This window comes from Sphaeramia orbicularis, chromosome 5 (genome assembly GCF_902148855.1).
Source record: "Sphaeramia orbicularis chromosome 5, fSphaOr1.1, whole genome shotgun sequence".
In the NCBI taxonomy this organism is placed as follows: domain Eukaryota; kingdom Metazoa; phylum Chordata; class Actinopteri; order Kurtiformes; family Apogonidae; genus Sphaeramia; species Sphaeramia orbicularis.
The window spans coordinates 57,599,941-57,619,832 of NC_043961.1; the positions used below are offsets into that span (position 1 = coordinate 57,599,941).

Below are 19,892 nucleotides of genomic sequence, written 5' to 3' on the forward strand. Positions count from 1 at the left end.
AAAAAGGCAGTGATCAGGGCCTGGTTGTTCCACCCAGACTCCACTGCTAGTGATCGAAAAGCGCTCACATACTGCCTGATGGTTCGCTCTCCCTGTCTCAGCCTCATAATCTGATGGCCTGCGAACTGGGTCCGAACCGAGTGGTCATAAACCCGCTTAAGTTCGGATACCAGGGCCGAAAAAGACAGAACAGCAGGAGAACCTTGTTCAAAAAGTGCATTAAAGTAACTGAGAGGAGGGCCTTCCAGCAAACTAGCCAGATAAGCAATCTTTACAGAGTCTTTGGCAAAACGAACAGGTTGGGAATCAAAAATTAACTGAATCTGAGTCAAAAAGTCACGACAAGTGTCAGGATTTCCAGAATACTTGGAAGGTGCCGGAATGTTCGGCTCAGCCGAGTCTCGAACAGGCGGAGTGGTGGACCGATTCTCGCTTGACACAGCCGCAGCCGCGGCTTGGGTACTAGTGAGCATAGCCACCTGGGAAGTAAGCTGGTTCATCTTATCGAGTAGGGTGTGGAGAGCCTGTTCATGTCCCCCGAGCCTGTGCCCCTGAGACTGAATTTCCTCCTTGACCTGTGAGAGTTCCGCTGGATTCATATTATGGCCAGTTTGTACTGTAATGGTGCTAGTACAAACACTGAATCCAAATGCAGAACTCAAACGCCAAAAATATAATTCAAAAGGTTTATTTATCACACACAGGTGAAAAATAATGATCAATGACAGAATCTTGAGGATAATAGTTGGTGATATCCTCCTCTGATTCGTCCTCCGGATCGAGGGCGACAGCCCGTCTCCCCGAGCGGTGTTAGGGGGGTTTTTCCCGACTAGGGAAAAGCAAAGGGAGGTCAGGGACGGAAACAGGTCATACACAGGCAGGAAAAAACTCAGGCAACAGGACATAAGGACAAGGCTTAAACTCACGTACCGGTAGTCAGGGCGAGAAGGTCAAAACCAGGTTACAGATGAGGCAGACAAACCGACAGGGAGCAGGCAGAAGACGAAAAGCCGAGGGATCCAAAACAGGTCAAAAAACAGGCAGGCAAACGAACAAACGAGGTCAAGACGCTGGTAAGAACTACAAGAGTTACAAACTGGCGACTGACAGGGGGAAGAGACAGGGTTTAAATACACAAAAGGGAGGGAAGACAACTAGACACAGGTGGAGCAAATCAGGGCGGAGACAGGTAATCAGGACAGAGGTGAGGATGAACGGGGAACAGGAAGTAAAGACGACAGACAAGACACATGAGGGAAATCTTAACAAAATAAAACAGGAAGTGACAAACAAAAACACAAAGAACAGACAAAACCAGACTAGCGTCTGGCAGCAGGTGTGACAACAGGTGGCAAACGTGCGACCCGGGGGTCCAAAACCGACCCACCAAAGGGTCCAATCTGGCCCGTAGGACAAATTTGTGAAGTGCAAAAATTACACTGAAGATATTAACAGTAAATCCTTTCACTTTAAGGGCCATATAAAGCCCTACTTTAGTCTCAGGTGGGTCTGATCAGTAAAATACTATCATAAAAACCAACAAATAATGACGATTCCAAATTTTCCCTCTGTTTTATAGTGTAAAAAAAGTGAAATTACATGAAATTGTGTAAATTTACAAACTAGCCTTTCACAAAAAATATGAAAAATTAGAAATGTCCTAAGAGAAGTAAGTGCAATTTGATTAATATTCTGCCAGATACTAAAATATCTGATGTATTTTGCAGATCCATTGTGATCTATAAGTTGTAATGCACACTTACAAATGATAGGCAGAGGCAAAATATATTAAAATTGCACTTATTTTTCTTTATAAATTTCCATTTCCATTTATTTATTTATTTCGTTCATGGTTGTGCATTTCATCAGTAAACATTCAATAATCATCAAGTAAACAAACATGCACACACCCGTGCTTGAAAAGGAGCAGGATGAAGAAAATCTTATATTTCCTGCCCCCTTCTAAATAATAATTGCCTTAATGGTTAGCCGTACACAACTAGCTATAAAACTACTGTATAAAGTCAGACAAACCAACTAAATACATCCAGAGATAGCACAAAATGAATACAAAACCAAGTGCAAGACTACATATCCAGAAAGTACAAAACATAGGTAAATATACAGGGTGGGGAAGCAAAATTTACAATATTTTGAGGCAGGGATTGAAAGACAGTGTATGACCAATTAGTTTATTGAAAGTCATGAGAATTTATTTGCCACAAGAAAATTGACATAATAGAAAATGTTTTATTCTATGTGTCCTCCTTCTTTCTCAATAACTGCCTTCACACGCTTCCTGAAACTTGCGCAAGTGTTCCTCAAATATTCGGGTGACAACTTCTCCCATTCTTCTTTAATAGTATCTTCCAGACTTTCTGGTAATAGTTTTGCTCATAGTCATTCTCTTCTTTCCATTATAAACAGTCTTTATGGACACTCCAACTATTTTTGAAATCTCCTTTGGTGTGACGAGTGCATTCAGCAAATCACACACTCTTTGACGTTTGCTTTCCTGATTACTCATTTGGGCAAAAGTTTCTGAAAAGGTATGGATAATAGTGTTAGGTATGATTATGACATCAGTATATGTTTGGTTTCAAAACAATTGACGTAGTGCCTGCTGAGAAAAAACAACTAAATGTTCATTGTAAATTTTGCTTCCCCACCCTGTAAACCTGATGAAATGATGCAAAAACATTTTACCAGTCCAAAGCAAGTCAATAAATATGTCACAAAATATAAAACAAATACGAAGGCAAATGTAAAACTTCTAACTGTTCATATAATCTCATTGTCCTTTCTTTATACACTTTTTTTCAGTTGGAATCTGTTTGTACAGTCCTTCAGCTCATTATAAAAACAATTCCAGAGTTTAACCCCCACCACTGACACACACATCTGCTTCACAGTCGTCTGTTCACACTGGTGTTTGAAATGACCTTTCCTTCGATGCTCTTCATTCTCTGAAGTGAAGACAAACAGTTCTTGTAATTTAGCTGGTAGTGCTTTACTTTTGGCCTTGAACATAATAAGTAATGTCTGTAACTTAACTAGCTCCTGCCATTTCAATAATCCAGAATTAATAAATAATGTGTTAGCGTGTTCCTGATAATCTGCTTTATGGATAATCCTGATAGCTCTCTTCTGTAGGAGACACAACGGCTTTGTGTTACTCTTACATGTATTACCCCAGACTTCCACACAGTAGCTAATATACAAATTTCAGTTTTTCATGGTTGTGTTCATGTTATTCACATTTTTAAAATGACAGTTTATAGATGTAATTGTTTTCATAATGTAATTTTACTTTAGTCACTATAAAACACAATGAAATATTTGGAGTTGGCATTATTTATATATTATTATGTTATTAACCCTTTCATGCATGAATTATGAGAACCTTAGTCAATATTTTTTTCTGGAGAGTTTTTATTTCTCTTTAGGCATGAAAAAAACAATGCCATTGATTTTTTTTATTTATTTATTTATTTATTTATTATGAACCTATTTTTCGTGGAGTTACAAAAATGTCCACTCAGCTGGACACCATGCACAAAGAAACATTTATTTAAAAATCATCATCAGAAAGTGACATACTGTGTGAAAACTATAAAATAAAAACATTTTTAATGCCACTAACTGCTAAATTGCTACTGTTTTCTCACATTTTATCATACTCTAATATTAGTTATTACTCGTTTCATGGAGATAATATCCTCCTAAGACCCAGGAAATGGACAGTTTTAGCTTATTTACATTGAAAATATACATAGATAGATAAATTTTTAAAATTATTTTTATTGATTGACTGCTTTTTTTTTATGTAATGTCCTTTGCTATGCACAACATTTTTAAAGTAAAACTGTCAAACTTTTGTCCCCTATAGAGGACAGAGTACATTGCTGGGTCTCAGGAGGATATGCAAAAAAAACAACTGTTAATTACAGTCTAATAACAATTAGCAATTGAGTTATACTAAAACATCTTACTGCAGATCAGGTTTATCAAGAGCAGCAATGTTACAGTAGTTGTATGAATGTCAGTGTATGGGATGATGCATAAGTGTCCGCTGTGTTGGCTGATATGGAACTAAAACAACAAAATCCATGAATATACAAGAGAACAGCTGGAGAAGAACTGACCACTGGAGTGACCAGTATGCATGAAAGGGTTAATTGACTGGTCCGGCCCACTTCAGATCATATTGGGGGGATATGGCCCCTGAACTAAAGTGAGTTTGACACCCCTGTTTTAAGGCAACGAGTCACCTCAGATTTTTTAAGTCAACTCAACTTATCCGGTCTTACAGTGTACATATGCATCGGAGAAACTCCTGCAAAGGGCGATTCAAATTTTCCGCCACTGTTTGTGTTCAGCAAATGCAGGGAAGCCTAATGAGGCTACAGGTTGTCTTCGCTAGACAAAGCAGAGTTCCAACAGGAGCGTCTGGAAGACAATGCTGTCATATGGCTGTGAGTGTGAAGACGTGGTGTCGGCATTCACATTGCGGTCTCACTCCCCTCGCTCAATGAATAATGCAAACCTCGCTCGTCAGGTGATAAATTCTCGAGTGTAAATCCACAAAGCGCATCAGTGAAGTGACTGTATTTTGACAGTACACCGTCAGACGGAGTGGGTTCATACCAATCTGCAGAGAGCTGAGACAGGAAAACACTTCAGTGTTAACAGCTCCTCTGAAAAGGCTTGACATCCTGAAACATAAATGATGAGGATGCTTTGTTTCTAATTTGGTCTTTGGAGTGATCAGATCAAAACATAATGAAATTTCATTCACTGATAATGCGATAACAATAAGACAGGAAAATTGCACCAGTGGCTTTGAATCATCCACCGCCGACCTCTAGTTACAATGATGCCCAATTATCTCAGCCGCTGGCTTCCAATATGAGCCACTGGCAGCAGGTGATGGCGGGCGCAAGACAATGCAGGTATAGGGTACGCCAACAACAATACAAAACAAAAACAACTGTGCTGATCATTTTAAGTGCTGCTCAAGCTAATTATATTCTATTACAGAGGAGCACCACTTCACTTGTAACATTATAGACTACACCTCCTTAATCCTATTAATACAGTGTAATGCTGTTCTTTTTGAACATCGAGCAAAATTTCACAAGGTGGCCTTGTAAACTGTCATCCGTTCGACCTTTAGAGTACAGTACAACATTACACTAACTCAAGGGATTACTGGGAAATTAAAACAATCCCTGATGCTTTAGCCTTTTTAAACTACACAGATCATCATAAATGCCCTCTGCAGGTTTCCTTTCCACACATTCAATACGGTGTTTCAAAACTATCTTCAGCCCCAATTAACTTGTGGCTTTGCTGCTCTGAATACAAACCACTCACTTTTAAGTATAGTCTAATTAGAACACCTCCAATATCAGATAATGGGCTTTTTTTTTCTTTTTTTTTTTTTTTTAGTATTTCAGGTGATTTACTGACTGCTTATCTAATATTCTATTGCAGGGGTGTCAAACTCATTTTAGTTCGGGGGCCACATTCAACTCAATATGATCGCAAGTGGGCCAGACCAGTAAAATAATACCAGTGAAAAAAGTAAAATTACATTACGATAATGTTTATATCTACAATGTTTTCTTAAAAATCTGAATGGCGTGAACAACTTGAAATGTCTTAAGAAAAACAAGTGCAGTTTTAACAATGTTCTGCCTCAGTTTATCAGTTTATCATTTACACATGTGCATTACTACTTACATTACAATTACAAATACACAAAACATTTAGTAACAGGTAGAATATTGATAAAATGGCATTTACTTTTCTCAAGACATTTCACGTTGTTCATATTTGTTCAGGTTATTCACATTATTTGTAAAAGGATAGTTTGTTAATGTAAACATTTTCATGTAATTTCATTTTTTTACACTAAAAAAAGATCAAATCTGCAGAAGTCAAATTCAGTTAAATTCTTTTTGATTCCCATCCATACTCTTCATTTTCCTTTAAGTAAAAAGCACAATGTTTAATGTGCAACTTGGTCTGAATTATCAACTAAAAGCAAAACACAACTGCGGTCCAATAACACTGGTCTACAATTTTTTAGAAATGATTTGCTTCAGACATTAAATGTGCAAAATGTTACGTATTTTAATAAGATTAATTGGAAAATAAATGACAAAAGTGCCAGTTTGCTGATGTTTTCAAGGTATATGATTAAGTGTTATTACACATATATTTTGGTTTATGTACATTTCTATAATAGTTTCATAAATCTTCCACTAAATAGAACCTGTAAAGTGAATGTATTCTAATGTGCAGACAGTGTTTTGAAGTAGATCTTGTAGCTCTGAGACAAATATTCCTTTTGAGTCAAACCCATTCTCTCGTTAATTCTTGAATTTCACATTTTGACCCAAGGCTGTATCTTGGAAACTTCAGCCAACCAGCATTTTGGACTTGATTTTTCTGTATCAGTGACTCTCACGTGGTAAAATTTCATTACTTTTATTCTGGAAGCATTTTCCTTGCAGACCGGTGTTATTTGTATACTTGTGTACTGCGTAGATTGCAGGTGCCAGTTTATCATCTGTGTTTAAGTGTGCACAAACCGGTGTGACTTGACGTGTGCATGTGCGTGGAAGAAAGAGCAAGAAATTCATTGGAGCATGCGGGCGTACAGTATGTTACGGAAGCGAATGCGATGGCTGTTTTGCCTACTTCACTGCAGGTTCTTCATAGTTCTTCATAGACCAGTTTAACCACAAACACTGCACACACAGATGTGGATGTGTTGGTTGATTTGGAAGTACTCCAAACCAGTATACACCCAAGTGATTTATAATTATCATGAAGAAGTCAGTCGACTGCAGCGTATCAGTGGCTCGTTCATTAAGTTGTGGTGCAGGAGAACGGCTTTACATGCAGATTCAGTGAAAGAGCAATTAAGTGGTGGCGCCGCCACTGCAGACTGTACCGTTTTTCTACCAGTTCTCGTCATTAGGCTTCTGAGGTGTTTCACGGTGCCTGTGGGATGTAGCTCCCAACTCCTCAGAGCCATCTCATACTTAAAATCAAAAGTATGTTGAATGTTCTTTGATTGCTTGCACAGTTTTAGAGCAGGTGCAGACAAAAAAAAAAAAAAAAAAAATTCTAAATGTTGTGCCAGAAAACTGAAAATGGTGAAGATATGGAGTGTCAGCTGCTTAACTTTCATGATTAAACATTTGTATGAAATGGCGTCCTTTATGTGTGACACCGTAAAAGTACACACACAGTCCCAGTTGTTACATGTCTGATGTATTTACAGAACATGTGAGAGGCTTTTCTTAGTAATCCCCTTGGTAAACATAATCTATTTGAACCAGCAGGAACACTTAAACTGAAGCAGAATTTTACGCAACATAAAATACATCTAAAAACGTTCTATTGTTAATGGATTAAATATTGTTTTGTTGCCATAAGAACCAGCTGGCACCTCTCGAAAGTGTCTAAAGTCATGACTTTGATTTTATTGCAAAGCCTCTGGTCTCAAACACAAGCACAAATTGAGTTATCGTGTCTTATTTTCACACATTTTATCTCCTCGAGGGAAAAGGGTTCAGGAGCTTCATTCTGTGCTTCCTATTTGCATACTCAATCAGACTTAAGTCAGATAATCTATCTGCCGTGTCAATACACACTCTACTTTTTGTGCTAATGTATATGGACATACTGCAGGATCGGGGTCTTTTCACAAACTTTTTCCAGAGCAAGTTGTAACGAGACTCATCACAGTTTAAGAAAACAAAAGCCATGTTTCCACTGCATGGTACCGGTGTAACAGGACAACCCACCCCCACCCCCACCCCCCGGTCAACGACTATCCCCCCGGATAGAAGAAGGTAGATATTACATCAAAGTTATATTATAACAATTACAATGTATATCACATGCATAAAGACATGTACGTCCTAAAGAAATAAACTAGAAAAGCACTCGGAGAGCGCAGACCTCCGCCAAGACAGATCTGCCCCCCCCCCCCCCCCCCCCCCCCCCCCCAATCACCACCAAAATTTAATCATTTGTTCCTTGTACCAGTATCAACATTTCCTGAAAATTTCATGAAAATCCATCCATAACTTTTTGAGTTATCTTGCTAACTAACCAACCAACCGACAAACAAACTCTGGCAAAAACACAACCTCCTTGGTGGAGGTAACCAGATAAAAACATATATAAACCAGACACAAACATATGGAAATGAAAAATGTGCGGTAAATGGGATTTTCAATGTTAAATGTAAATGTCCACAGAGTCCACATTCCACAGTGGATGTGGACAATGTCGTGCCAGATACAAGATATTGTTATAAGCTACAGGTGGATCAAATTGGAGGCTAATCGGAGTCGTTTTGAATTTTTTATGAATTTTCGAAAATGGCTCAATGATGAGAGATAGGAAAATTGTAGATTTTGTGACCTTGCTGTGACCTTGAACTTTGGCCTACTTGGCCCAAAATTTAATGGGTTGGTCCCAGGGCCTAGGCCTATCTGTGGGGAAGATTTGGTAAAGATGGTTGGAACAGTTTTCCTGTAAAGTTGCTAACAAACAAACACGCAAACAAACAAACACACAAAGCAAAGTGATCACTATACCTCCTGGCGGAGGTTAAAGAAGGTGCTTTTAGTCCATTGGGGTATGATCCTGATTATACGTAGTTGTGTACTTCCTGAATCTTCTCTATCCTGTCTATCCTAGATATGTACGGCATTTTTGTGTTTTGTGCTTAGTCAGAATTCAGTCTGATATGAGTAGGGTTTTTGAGTTACTTATGGGATCTGACAGAGGAATGTAGGGTAGGTAGAAGGATGGGGTAAGGGGGTGGGAGATTATAAATTAAACTTCATCCCGCTCTTTTTCGAATGTTTTCCTTTTTTTTTTCTATATATAAATCTTTTTGTGGTTTGGTTTTAATGTTATAATCAAAATAAATAAGCAAACAAACAAATCTTCTCAGAATAAGAGTGCACTACAGCACAATGCCATGGTGGAGGGAGGGATTTGTCCAGGTGGGAGGGGAAGTTGTCTGGGGGGGAAGTTATTCTGTTACACCGGCATTTCCATTACAGGATAGTATCGACTTTAGAGTACCTGGTTGTCATAGCAACGCTGCGCGCAACTTTCGTAATCATGTGCTGTCACCTTTGTTGTGTGTTGCCCCATCAAGCTCACGCTGAATCTTTTCATCAATCACCAAGGACAGAAAAGTCTGAATCTCTTTTTTTTTTTTCATTTTAATATTTATTTATTTGTTTGTTTGTTTGTTTGTTTGTTTATGTATTTATTTATTTTTGTGGCGTCTTGTACCTCTGTTATATGTCTCAGTGTTTGTCTTATGTTTGAAAGACTGAATATGAATAAAAATACATCGATCAAAAAAAAAAAAAAAAAAAAGAAATGTCTGAATCTCCTCAACTGACCATGTTGTCATTTTTTGGGCTGTCATCATGGTAGCATTTAACCTACCGCTATATTTACTGTAAACTTCCAAATCTGGTTTGTTAAAAATGGCGCGCCGTGCATGGATGACGCAATGACACAGTGACAACTCTGACCAATCAGTGGTCTGCAGTGTTTACACGTCACATTTTAGTTCCTCTACACTCGTTTTGGAACCTCGGCCGAGCAGATACAAAAAAAAATAGTATCAGGTACCAGATTCCAAGTACTTCTACATAATAGAAACGCAAAAAAGCCAAGTTGAGTCAAGCCGGTACCACGTAGTGGAAACGTGATGTTAGTGCACCACTGACATTTAGACATTATAGTGTACCTGTACTGGTCATGTGTACAACATTAATTGTACTTTGTGTATTACTTATAAGCAAGAGAGGCACAAATTCAGTAAAAAAAACTGCCATAAATGCATCACACTGGACCTTTTCATTACATGAATTAGAGGCAGTGGTTCCAGCCTGACCCACCGATGTAGGAGGACTGGATAAACATAGTGGATGAAATCCACAAAATGGATAGATTTCCACTTACAGGGGTTGGACAAAATAATGGAAACACCTTAAAACATCAACAAAATATAATTTAATATGGTGTAGGTCCACCTTTTGCGGCAATTACAGCCTCAATTCTCCGAGGTATTGATTCATACAACTTGTGAATTGTTTCCAAAGGAATTTTAAGCCATTCTTCAGTTAGAATACCCTCCAACTCTTTTAGAGACGATGGCGGTGGAAATCGACGTCTTCCTTGAATCTCTAAAACTGACCATAAATGCTCAATAATGTTGAGGTCTGGGGACTGTGCCGGCCATACGAGATGCTCAACTTCATTAGAATGTTCCTCATGCCATTCTTTAACAATTCTAGCTGTAAGGATTGGGGCATTATCATCTTGAGGTGAAGGTGTTTCCATTATTTTGTCCAACCCCTGTATATGTACAATTTGTTTTTCTTCTAAAATTTGGTGAATGCGACTTATATTCAGGTGTGGCTTAAAGTCAGGTGTGGCCTATATATGTACTTTTTTTTTTCTTTTAAAATTTGGTGGGTGCGGCTTATATTCAGGTGCAGCCTATATATGTAAAAAAAATGTTCTTTTGAAATTTGGTGGGTGTGGCTTATATTCAGGTACGGCTTCTATAAGGTGCGGCCTATACAGGGGTTGGACAAAATAATGGAAACACCTTAAAAAAATCAACAAAATATAATTTAATATGGTGTAGGTCCGCCTTTTGCGGCAATTACAGCCTCAATTCTCCGAGGTATTGATTCATACAACTTGTGAATTGTTTCCAAAGGAATTTTAAGCCATTCTTCAGTTAGAATATCCTCCAACTCTTTTAGAGACGATGGCGGTGGAAATCGACGTCTTACTTGAATCTCTAAAACTGACCATAAATGCTCAATAATGTTGAGGTCTGGGGACTGTGCCGGCCATACGAGATGCTCAACTTCATTAGAATGTTCCTCATGCCATTCTTTAACAATTCTAGCTGTACGGATTGGGGCATTATCATCTTGAGGTGAAGGTGTTTCCATTATTTTGTCCAACCCCTGTATGTTGAGACTTCATGCAGAACTCTACACGAGAAAGTGGAAAAAATGGATTGCTTTTCTTAGGGACAATTAATGTGGGTACTGACACAAAAAAAAAAAAAAAAAAAAAAAGATCTGCTGCTAAAATTTGACTTAGTTTACATGGTTTCATTGATGCCACGTAACAGCTGCCAATTGTTAACCTTGTTTTGAATAATAACAATTACCTATTTTGCCGAATGCTGCTTGTTTAGTTATTGCACTGTTATTATGTTTATTATGTTACTGTTATGTCTTTGTTTTGTGTTAAAAAAAAAAGAAAAATGACTAATAAAGAACAAGTGTAAAAAGAATTAGGGGTGGGGGCAGAACCTATGGGAAGCAGCCATTGCCGGCCAGAAGTGATGTATCTTCATTGATTCCAGATGAATGAGTGCGAGTAAACAAGCAGCAGTCAGTGAGCGAGACTGAGTGGAGAGCATGTGGTCACAGTTGTTTGTGCAGTCATAAGCTTTGCACTCTGCAATGGTCCTCGGGATGCGACCCAGCACTGTATGTCATCTTAGACTGGTTTCTGCTGAAGGGGGTCATTGACCAGTCCACCACAGCCCAGATAATCAGACAAACCAACACATTTTCATCCCTACCAGAGCTGGAACAGCCTGTGAAGGAGGCAACATGACGCTAACCATGCCTGACTGACGGAGCAGTGACTTAGTAATCGCATGTATTTGACATTGTGCTATGACGTAAGTTACCAGACGGAACCGTTAGTATTATACACGATCTTTTCAAAGATTCAAAGATTTTTTTATTGTCAGTTCAGTAGGTGCACAGGACATACAGAGAAATGAGATACTGTTTCTCTCGCACCTTGTTAAATCTCGTGTATTGACAAAAAAAAGGAAAAAAAATGGTAAAAACAGAATAAGAATAAATAATCAGTATAAAGAATAAAATGTAGCAGAATATAAAGTGTACATGTCAATCTAGGTACGGTATTTACAATAGCAGCAGTAGTGCAATACTGGAATTTGGAAATAGCTAGTAATTAAAATTCACTACAGGTACCATTTAAGTCCCCCCCCCCCCCAAGACTGACCCCATCTTCTTAGCGTCCAGATAGTGTAGGCTGTTTGTTTTACGTTTAACCAAGCAAATTGCTTATTTTATTGTTCATTTATTATTCTTCGAGCACTAAAATGAGATGAAATTTGGAGTCTGTTATTGATTATTCCTGTTGCATTTCATTGCAGCACCAAGAGATACATTAAATTATTCAGAACAAACAACACACAACATTCAAGAACAAAAGCAGCAAATATGCTGGAACAAGAAAAAAACAAAAAAAAACAAATGTTGAATAAAATAGCACCACTACTGACCCTGTTTAATATTTCATTAATTTGTCCATAATAATGCAACATAATAGGATTTACTGTTTTATAATGAGAGTAACATCAACATCACAGTTTAGCTTCATAACACCAGATTATCAAGCATCTATTTTTTTTTTTTTTTTTTTTATATCCTACAAGGTAATTGTACAAAACCTCTGAGTTAGGAGACAAAAAGGAAAAGTACTTTCTCCAGTAGGTGGGACACTCATAGAAGCTGCAGATTTCATTCTTACACTAAAGCCCATTTCTGTCTGGTGCATCTTCAAGTAATAGTCCTTCAGTGGTTATGACCCATTATTGTAATTTTGGATTTTTTTTTCTGAGTGGTTATCCCACTTACTCTCCTTTTCTTTCTTCCTTTTGTTACTATGTGGAGCTGGAGCCCATTTTTGCAATAACAAAAGAAATGCAAAAATACCCCATTATTCTTCTTGAAAAAGATGCACGTTCAGTCGGCTGTTCTTTCAGACTCATCTGCTATTGAGACACCGGACGATTTATTTCTAAGTGAGATGTATAGCCCTGGCATGTTTTCTTTTAATTATTGGAAGGACATTATTATAAATGATAATGCATGCGTGATATGAGCGGAAGAAAATGAATTGATAATTTAATTTGGTCATATGACGGGGCATAAAAAATCAATTCTCCATGTATGCTAATATCTTCCATGGTGCCATTTCACTTCAAACGGGGAAAAATATAGGCTGAGATGAAATCAAAATTGTAAGATCAACAAACATAGTGCAAGGGAAGGTCAGTGAAGAATTATTAGTGTGTTCTAAGCCTGAACCTTGAGATGAAGGGAAATTAAGATAACATAAATCTTGCAGCCTTAACCAATGTCACCTCATAAGCTTTAGACAATGCAAAGAACAAAGAGATGCATCATCTATCACTTTAATACTTCAGAAATAACAAGGTTATTACTGTGGAAATTCTAGCGTACGCCTTTGCCTTTCGATGGTACTGGAAGGACGCTGGCTTTTGGTGTGGGCTCCATCAGCCACCTTCAGATGTGGAACAATTCGAAGCTTGAAAAGCCACGTTGCCTTAGTGTCACCACCGCAGTATGGGCTGTAAATTAAATGACATGCTTATGCACAGAGGAATCATCTCCTCATACAGCAAAAGAACCTGCGAAGGCACATGCAGATGGTACACTGTAAAAAAAATCTGTAATTTAAAGGAATTTTCACTGTTTATTTTACAGATATTTCCTACATTTTTAAGATACAGGAAAATATCAATGAAATGACAAAAATAAACTGTGATTTTACATGTCAAACGTAAAATAACATGAAAAAACTGTAACTGTGAATAACCATAAAATTTCCATTTTTTTTTAAAGAAATTTTCTTTTTTCACAAAAAAATACAGTTAAAATACATTCGCAAATGTATCGTAATTTCACAAATATTTATTTTCAATTCATGAGATTAAACTGTTAATTTAAAGTTTAATACTGTAAAATAAATAAATAAAACGAGATAAAATTATTTACAATTAGAGGAGGAGAACTGTGGTTGAATGATTTTTTTTTTTTTTATCACTTTAAGTCGATTAATCGGTTGCAGCTCTAATTGTCACTTTCTGCCGCCAGTTAGGCCCCGCCCACAAAACATATCATCACCATTAAGAATGAGGGGAGGGTAGGGATGTAACGATTACCGGTATAACGATAACCCGCGGTAAAATTGCTGATGGTTAGTATTACCGTTTAAACTCTAATTATCATGATAACCGTGTTTGATTACTGCACTTTTCAGGAGAAAACGCCTATGTAAAGATCTGCTTTTATGTCAAATATTTGAGTATAGTTTTAATTTATTACAATTTTAATTTTATATTCCTAATATTTGGAACCAATATTCACTTTTTAAAGTCTTTGAAAAGGTTTGTTAAGCATATTTGTGTTGTTTATGCAATAAATTATATGCATTTTTCAAATCGGATTTTATATATTTTTTTGTGTTTTCTGTCCTTTTATGTTGAATTGTAATTACAGGAGTTTTCACAACGAAAATGCCGTATAAATGTATTTTTGTGTATGTATAACATGTATAAGTACTGATAAACTGTCCAAATACAGTTTTTATCAGTGGATTGTACAACTTGGTCTCACTGAAAATTATATATATATATATATATATATATATATATATATATATATATATATATATATATATATATATATATATATTTGTAGGTAATTTGATTGTTTTAATACATGAAAATATTCTTAATTAAACATTAAAAAGTACAAAAAAAAAAAGCGAAATCTCATGTAAAGTTAGGGCAAAAAACTGTATTTTAATTATGGAAAATTACCGTATTTTTATGAGATGGTTATTTTCCGTTATTTTACAGTATTTTTTCGGCACCCCTGCTGCCGTTTTTTTTTTTCCGTTTTTTTTTTTTTTTTTACAGTATATTATAGTGTGTATTATAGTGTATAGTGTTTGCTGTTATGTTATATTTCGCTTTACTCAAGTTTGCTGTGGTATTATATTGTTACTGAATATGTGTCATGCTGTTGCCACACTAATTTCCCAGTTTGGGATAAATCATATCAAAAAATACAGTTTTTATCAGTGGATTGTACAACTTAGTCTCATTGAAAATTTTATATACATTTATTTATTTATAGGTAATTTGATTGTTTTAATACATGAAAATATTCTTTATTAAACATTAAAAAGTAAAAAAAAAAAAAGAAGTGAAATCTCATGTAAAGTTAGGGCTAAAAACTGTATTTTAATTATGGAAAATTACTGTATTTTTATGAGATGGTTATTTTCCGTTATTTAACTGTATTTTTTAGGCATCCCTGCTGCCGAAATATTACCTTTTTTTTATTTTTATGGGGGTTTTTTTGTTTTTTTTTTACAGTGTAGGAAATGTCAATTTAGCGTGCACAGCAGCATTATAGAATAGAGTCCAGGTTTTGTAGACAAAGGCACCGTTAATGTGTCATGCTGTTTTAGTGGGAGGAGGTTCTGGGCAAAATGAGGTGCAGATTAGGATGATTGTTGAACATGGACATAATTCCCTGGGCTGGAAAGTGTGCAAAAACCCTATGCTGACAGACAGTCGAAGATAAGTGCAACCATGCAATAAAGTATATCATAGTTATACAGGGCAGAGCAGGAATACAGATACACAGACAGCTCCGTAGGCAGTGAGGAGGAGTCGGAATTTGTGTCAGTATATTACAGGACTACTGAAAAAAAATCACTATATATTTTCCAGCATTACACCAGCAGTGGTAAAATAAATAAAATTCAAGTTGTAACGGCCCCAGCAGCGAAGCAAAGGCTGCTCATAATGTCCTATTCCAGTTAATTTTTTTTTTTTTTTCCCCCCTACAACAGTTTTCACTCTTTACATCAACCAAACAGTGGCCATTAAAATTGCTTTTCTTCAACTGTGACTAATGGAAGATATAATGTGTGTCTCCTTTTGGAATGGAGTAATTAAAGAGTGGGCATACAAGAGTAATAACGGTCATTTTGTGATGTGTAATATGAACATTAGCCTCATACGTGTTCTGTCACAGGGAATGAACAAGTAGAATTTAATTTACAACACACTGACATTTCTGGATTTTCTTAGTTTTGGACTCAAGTTTTGTTTTGTTTTGTTTTTTTTATTTCAATTATAGAACAAAAAGTATTGCTTTTGTCGGTGAATTCACACTTTGGTGCCTGTTAATGTTAAAGGTCTGCAGTTGTACCACAATGAGTATGTGATTGGTTATCTAACATAAAATATTGCTTCTCGTAAATCAGAGGTCTTTGAGCCAGAACCGCCTGCAGGGTAATAGCCTATTTCCTTTTTCTTGGGCATGAGGTAGCCTTATCCGAAAGTTAATAATTTGTGACACAACCTGGCTGTGAAAGTGTGTCCCATTTTGAGGAAACATAGTTGAATTAAACTGACCTACTGCTAATAGTTGGGCCAAACCGGAGAAGTGGTGAAATATCTCATTTAGAGAAAGTTAAAGAAGAGTAGATGATAAGTAATGTAGTTGTTTTCTATTAAGGACCTTTTTTTTTTAAAGGGCTCTTTTTTCTCTAAAGATGATGAAATCCTTGAACTCTCCTGAAAACAAGAAATATAAAGTCATACTTTTGCTTCAAAGAGGCTATATGTGGTATCTCTACTTTCAAATATGAAAAATGACCTCAAATCATAATTATATTCTGTTTGAATAAAGTGCTCTGAAGTTCTGCCAAAATTGCTCATGTATTTAATAATTGTAAACATATGAACTCAACAGACTGTATTAACACTAGTCGCTTTTCCATTGGATATAAACGCAAAACTTTACCAATATTTAAAAAATGTCGAAAAAACAGAAGTGCATAATGTCTGTTTTTCCGTTAAATTACAAATGCGATGATTTGTTTATTTATTATCACGAGATGACACGAGAAGTCATTCGGTAAACATGGTAACAAACGTATATATCGTGTTGATTTACAGATATATGCATTATTATCATATATTACCCCTCTATCCTGTATTAACCCTTTCATGCATGAATTATGAGAACCTTAGTCGAGATTTTTTTCCTGAGTGTTTTTATTCCTCTTTAGACATGAAAAAACAATGCAATTGAATTTTTTTAATAAACCTGTTTTTTATGATGGTAGATTTGTTTCTTTATTGCTTTAACAAAAAAACAAAAAAAATCAATTAAAAAAAAGTGTTTGAATGCAAAAAAAAATAAAAATTATGATCCAAAAATTGCATTTGAACACTTTTTTTCTTTGATTTAAGTGATTTTTTGTTTTATTGCTTTTTTTTTTTTTTTTTTTGTTAAAGCAATAAAGAAACAAATCTACCTTCATAATTTTTTTGTGGAATTCCAAAAATGTCCACTCCACTGGACACCGTGTGTTTAATTTTTCAATATGAGAAAGTGACATACAAAATCAAAACATTTTTAATGCAGCTAATCTGATGTTTTCTCACATTTTATCATAAGCGCATTTTTTATTACCATTGATTTACACTCACACATGTCACTGCAGATCACGTTTACCAAGAACAGCAAAGTTGTAGTAATGGGATGAATGTCAGTGTATGAGATGGTGATGGTGCAAAAGTGTCCACTGTGTTAACTCATATCAAACTAAAACAACAAAACCCATGAATATATTAGAGAACACATGTAGAGTAGCTGTCCACTGTAGGGACCAATACACATGAAAGGGTTAAATTAAAAAATGATTGGGTTTCCTGGTGTGTCCTCACATATGTTTCTTTTAAAACTCTTCTTCTTTGCTTGTTGTAACGTCTGTCAACATCCCTTTTTTTTTTTTTTTTTAATTCATGTGACTCTAGTTGCAGAAAAAAGTCTTTCCACTGCAGTTTTGCGTGATATACCATTTGCACTATGCCCGAAAAACTACCTCTTGCCAGTGCAAAAAATTTCAATCGAAAAAAGAGAGTTTTGGTGAAATTGTCGTTTTTCTGTTAGGTAAATTTTTATGTACAAGTTATATTCGAGCAGTTTCAGGGTAACTGGAAAAGTGACTACTGACAGTCTGAGAGATAATGTGACCACTAGAGGGAGTAGTGAGTCACTCTGTCGGTCTCCTGTGTTGAGGAAAACTAATACTTTTGACCAAAGCACCAGAAAGTGATGAAATGGGATGAGAACCGCAAACAAAATGGATTTGAACTTATTGAACTTACTGCTCAGTTGTGGTTCTATGGGTACTGACAGGTGAATGTGTCTGTATGTGGCTGTCATATGCTGCTATGAATGTTTTACATTTGTTTGTTTGTCCCTAATTGTTTGGATGTCCAATAAGGCAGGGTAACTCTGAACTGAATTGCACTTCGGGAATTAATAAAGTAGTCTGAATCTGAATCTGAAAAATTACACTGAATGTATTAACAATCAAGCAGTGGCGGCTGCTCGTCTTTCAGACAGGGGAAGCTCATTGTCGCCTTACATCAAAAAAATTGTCAAGTTATTTAAACATAAATTCGTCCTTCCGTTTCTTTTTTAAAAAATGGTCAGTGACCTTATCATACTAAGTAGGCATCTTTTCCAGGGACTGGACGAGTGTCCTCTCAATGACCAGCAGAGCTAAGCTGCTCAGACGGCCTTGGCCCAGTGTGTTGTGGGTGTAGGACTGGAACCTTTGAAACCACAGAAGCTCTTTTCTACACCTGCACATGGAGCTCCAATTGTCGCCACTAGTGACAACAGATAACAATATTAAACTCGAACAAGAAATGATTAAATTATGGAACTGAAACAAGAAAATGTTGAAATTGTTAAATTGAAACAAGGAAGTACAATGAGTGTATTTTATTTACAGTGCAAGAAATGAACAAGTCATTTCATAGTGGTTTCTCTCTCGATTTCACAGCAGAATGTGCGACGGTATTAAACTGAACTGTGTCAGTGGAGGAGGAGATCTCAAAATAGCTGTCAATCAAACGGCATTCAGCCTTTCGACTGATCCTCCAATCAGCACGTGGAAGCTCAGCGTCCAGCCCGGCCGAGCTCCGCCCACAGCTCCATTCACCCCCAGAGACGCTGAGCGTCCGGGGGCGGGACAACATGGTGGCATTTATCCAATTGCCGTCCAGTTTTGAGGCAATGAAAAAAACTGTTCCACTCAGTCCCATTGAAGTGCATGGACGTCTACGGACAAATGCACTGAGCAGAGATCGAATGAGAAAACAGAGACATGGGAATGGAGGAGAAGTGAACAACATCCAGTCTGCTGATTTGTGATAAAGCTGATTCTGAACGAACTCGTCTGTGAGATGAACGTGTTCTTACACATTTGTAGTCAATGAAATGTCAACACAAATGAACAGATTTGACCATTTAATTTTCATAATTTTAGGGGAAGCAGTCTTTGGAAAATCGTCTCTGCAATCAAGGGTGTCCAACTCATTTTAGTTCAGGTTTCACATACAGACCTATAAACAGTGACAACTCCACTTACCTAGGTTCTACTGGACTAGTTTGGCTCTTCTGAAGCCAAACTAGTCCAGCTGAACCTCAAAGAACTACTAAGAAGAACAATAAGCTGGATAAATGACAAATTGAATGAAAAAATTTTTCTTATTTTAATTCCAAACTCCAATTTTTTTCCCATATTCTGCTTGTTACCACGTTTGTGTAACGTTGTGTGTAATGCACATGTATAAACGATAAGTTGATGCATAATATTGTTAAAACTGCATTTTTATTTTTCCAGTTGGGCTGAAGAAATGAGTTTGACGCCCCTGATTTAGAGTGAAAAAAGCACAATTACATAATGAAAATGTTTACATCTAGAAATTATCCTTTAGAAAATGTCACGAACATGAACAACTATGAACAAATGGAAATTTATTAAGAAAAATATGTGCAATTTTAACAATTTTATGCCTCAGATTCACATTTACACAGGTGCATTACAACTTAGAAATCACAGTGGATCTATTAAAACAC

General features: G+C 36.5%; 1 long non-coding RNA gene across 1 annotated transcript; it reads right to left on the reverse strand.

The window, feature by feature from the left end:
• Positions 1 to 217: 217 nt before the first annotated feature.
• LOC115420009 (uncharacterized) lies at positions 218 to 19,522 on the reverse strand. Its single transcript, XR_003935492.1, has 3 exons — positions 19,376 to 19,522; positions 6,271 to 6,280; positions 218 to 228 (listed from the first exon to the last, which is right to left on the reverse strand). It is a non-coding gene; the product is annotated as an uncharacterized LOC115420009 (long non-coding RNA).
• Between the last annotated feature and the right edge of the window lie 370 nt (positions 19,523 to 19,892).